The sequence below is a fragment of the Helianthus annuus genome, chromosome 3, assembly GCF_002127325.2.
Source record: "Helianthus annuus cultivar XRQ/B chromosome 3, HanXRQr2.0-SUNRISE, whole genome shotgun sequence".
Taxonomy (NCBI): Eukaryota; Viridiplantae; Streptophyta; class Magnoliopsida; order Asterales; family Asteraceae; genus Helianthus; species Helianthus annuus.
In genome coordinates, this window is record NC_035435.2 from 155,838,319 (window position 1) to 155,842,276 (window position 3,958).

General features: G+C 34.2%; 1 long non-coding RNA gene across 1 annotated transcript; it reads right to left on the minus strand.

Moving 5' to 3' along the window:
* Window positions 1-292: 292 nt before the first annotated feature.
* Window positions 293-1,125, minus strand: LOC110928197. Its single transcript, XR_002586201.2, has 3 exons — window positions 1,035-1,125; window positions 652-729; window positions 293-378 (listed from the first exon to the last, which is right to left on the minus strand). It is a non-coding gene; the product is annotated as an uncharacterized LOC110928197 (long non-coding RNA).
* Between the last annotated feature and the right edge of the window lie 2,833 nt (window positions 1,126-3,958).

The following is a 3,958-nucleotide window of genomic DNA, read 5'->3' on the forward strand; positions in this document are numbered from 1 at the left end:
AAACATCAATCTTCAAAACTATATTGGCTTTCATACGCATTAGCAACAAACTTCAAGCTTCTAGCCATCATCCAAGTCAAACCCAAGTCCAATAACCTGCACTTACCACCAAACCCAGCAATACCTATCAGCAAATAAACATTCAATGTGATTTAATCCCAAGTCCCCAAATTTCATGCCAAAAACTAAACAATTGGTTGAAACTTCAAGTGATTTCATTTACAAAATAAATCATGAATCAAAGTAAAGCTATAGGAAAACCGAAAATGCATAAACATATAATATCTATCGCCATTGAAGCCAATGTAGATCATCATTTTTGTTCTAGACCTTTCCAAAGTTGGGCTTCACGTCTAAGGGTCGCCGGATAGATACCTTCTGCACCAAATATTAAAAACTTTAGAATGATAACAATATGCTTTCTACATAGTCACTACATTATGGTTATCCTCAACTGGAAAACTAATTATAACGGGTCAAATTAATTGAAAAAAAGAAGATCATCCAACCAGCTTGCATGATGCCTTTAATGCAAATATATATTATAACGGGTCAACTGGATTGAACAGGTCACCAACCTGACTCAACCCATCTTGATCTTTTACCCAGCCCAACAAAAATGATATGAAATGATATAAGAAATCAACTTACCTCCATGAAAAGCGATGAATATGAGAGCCCGTTAACTCCCCTAAACAACCACCAATATGTGTAGCTCCATAAAATTACCTACGAAACGTTTAATGCTAACTGATGTTAGCATCTTTAATTGACAAAAAGCAAGAAAATTAAAACATAGCAAATAATCACTGTAAAAGATCATAAAGGGTCCGAAAATTCATGTTAACTGATGTTAGCACCTTTAATTGACCAAAAGCTAGAAAATTAAAACATAGCGAATAACCACTGTAAAAGATCCACCTTAGAGGATATCTTTCATTTTTTTGTTAGTATTTTATTGCATTATGGCATAACTTTGTTATAACTAAATACAAAACTTGGAAATATTCTACAACATGAATATTTTGATTTACCTCGAAATCTCCCAAAGTATAATCTACCTTCAGATTATGGAGGATGGTTGTTCCTTGATTATTTGCATTCTTTAGCATGTCCTCCTAAGGCTAGATAAGGAAAAGATCAAAAGACAGATTAAAAAAAGTGAGTCGAAACTATACTATTAATGTTTTAATGCAACCAAAAATATAATTTGTCAATGCAATTGATTAACCACCGCTCTTCAAAGAGATCGACTTGATGTATAATCAAATAAACGCGGCTAAAGAGTCAGAACCAAACCTAATATAGTTATGTCCCGTATGGTCAGCCGCCTTCACTGGCGGCTCCGCTGCCAAAAATCGCCCAACACAAGGATCATAACAACAAATTGAAAAATATAAATTTTATAAATTAAACCCACCATATCACTTACCACTTGCCTATGAATTGACAATGTACCGTTAATATCTGATGAATTTTGCTGGCAATAAAAAAATAAAGATAAGTTTATCAAATCGTTCAAGTAACTAAAATGATTATTCTACGGCTACTCAGCTAAGTGTACTCTTATAGAGACTTTCAAGTGGTTTCCTATTCAGTTAAAGCTTTTACCTAAGACCATTAAACTAATTAGACATACAACGTAACTTAAGTCAACACTTTTGTAGGTATACAGGTTAAAAATCTCACCTCTAAAATGTACATCACAAAGACGTCTCCTAACTCCGAAAGAGTTATTGAGTGTAAGTCTTCAGCCTGAAACAAAGAACACATGATAAATGTAAAGCATATAACCTGGATGTAAAGGTCGGTCACTCACCACCAACTGAACGGTCAAAGACGTGCCACTCCTTTGAAATTCCAACTTGACGTTTTGCCCCACGCTATCATCAAGTAAAGTCTCCAACTTCAGAAGCTAACTCGACATTCTACTCCAAAGCGCAATGCTTTACAATGGCTTCAAGTATATCATGTTACACCTTCATAAGTGAGATAAGAAAAATAACCACTCGACCCGCTTAACATACTCTGAATTTCGAGGGCATGTCTTCATAGTAATCTCCGCTGAACACTCGATGCACTTAGCAGTTAAGTTTAGAATAATATAAGGAGCCAACTATACTAAGATACGATGAACAAAAAAAAGTTAAATATGATTATTTCAAGAAAAATAAATAAATAAGTTATTCAAATTTGTTGCAGCATTGATGAATCAAGACCCCAAAATAACCCTATAATTAGAAGTAGAAATTACATATCCAGATGTTATATTTATTATTTAGATTTCTTGGGCATTTAGGTTTAATAAACCAAACATAGTGTAGTCAGAAAGAAAAGAGTTTATTAACTTGTGATATTCAAGTAATGTATACTAATGTGATCTAAATTATTAAGATTCATGAAATGTGTACGGTGATTTTCAATTCAAGTCACAAATTAAAATATGTACTTGTATTAGACTTGGTCCCATAATAAAAAACAAAACTACTAATATCTATAAAAAGAAGTTGGACAAATTGTTTATGAATGCTACTAACAACAGTAACTACACTTGTATTACTTAAGTTTTATAATTAAGCATGAATAGGTGAATAACTTATCTTATTGAGTACATAACAAACTATAATATATCTCATAATCTAAAGAATAAACCAATGAACACACAACATCATATAATTAAATTTGCACATATACCTTTGCTACATAATCTTGTTACATTGCTCTGCATGCTACAACTTGGGCTACAACTTTCATAAATCCTTCAACTTTATACAAAAGATCATACATATACTCCATACGACCTGGACTCCAACTTTGAACCATTTATCTTGTCTTCATTTCCTTACCTCTGTAAATGTTTCTTCTAGAATTGTATAATGAAAAAAATAGAAAAGTAAGAAGTATTAAAACCTATATAATAAGTTACATAAACATTAAGAAACGGGTTTAAGGTTTAAGACAAAAATATAGAAGGAAGTGATGAAATACTGGAATATACTTCTCATCTAATCGTTTTTTGTTTGGTACGGAAAATTCAGTACTGATCTCGGTTCAGTACCGCTACCAAGTCCCAGATGCTCATCCCTAACAATACATGTATACATACATATATAAAGTATATATAATATATATCTTTTCAAGTTGAAAGATTTAAAAAAAAACCAACAAAGTAAGTATGTTAACACATATACATATTTATCTGCCTAGAAATTTTCTTAAAATATAATGAGAACCCTGATGAGGGAAAAAGTACCTTAACATAATACTTAAAATAAAGGCAAATTTATGGATCAAAGATAAAATAATCATTCGAAGCACTCAAGCAAACACTTTCATCCCATGACCATTTCACAAATTGAGTCTTGTCGTCGTATGCCTGAAGGTCATTACCTAAGTGATGTGTGTAAAATGCAACATATAAAATACATCAAATAAGGCATAAAACTAACCCTTTTTAAGTACTAATGTTGGAAAAAGAGTGCTTTTGTCTTCCTTTTGTATTTTCAGGATTAAATGAGCTCAAATTCACAAAAGAAGCAAAAAGACAGCTAAATCTAACATAAATACAAGAAAAGGAACACAAGTGGATTGCCCGACCCCTCAACGGCATCCTCCCAAGCAAAATAGAGAAGACAGAAGACTGAACACGCCCCGTGCTCAGCCAGCACGGGGCCGTGCCCAAGAAGCAGCAGAAAAGACAAACCTATAGAAGCTTCTATTGCCCACCACGGGGCCGTGTCCAGCGGACACGGGGGCGTGGCGAAAGTACAGCAGGCGCATTAATTGTAATTGCGAATTACAATTAATGAAGAGAGAGAGTGTCAGACAGGCACGGGGGCGTGTCCAGTGGACACGGGGCCGTGCCCAGCCTTCTGTTCAGCCTATAAATAGGAGTGCTTGGTTTCATTGCAACTCATCCCTTGGCACACCACCTCTCTTACACTTCATCCACCACCCA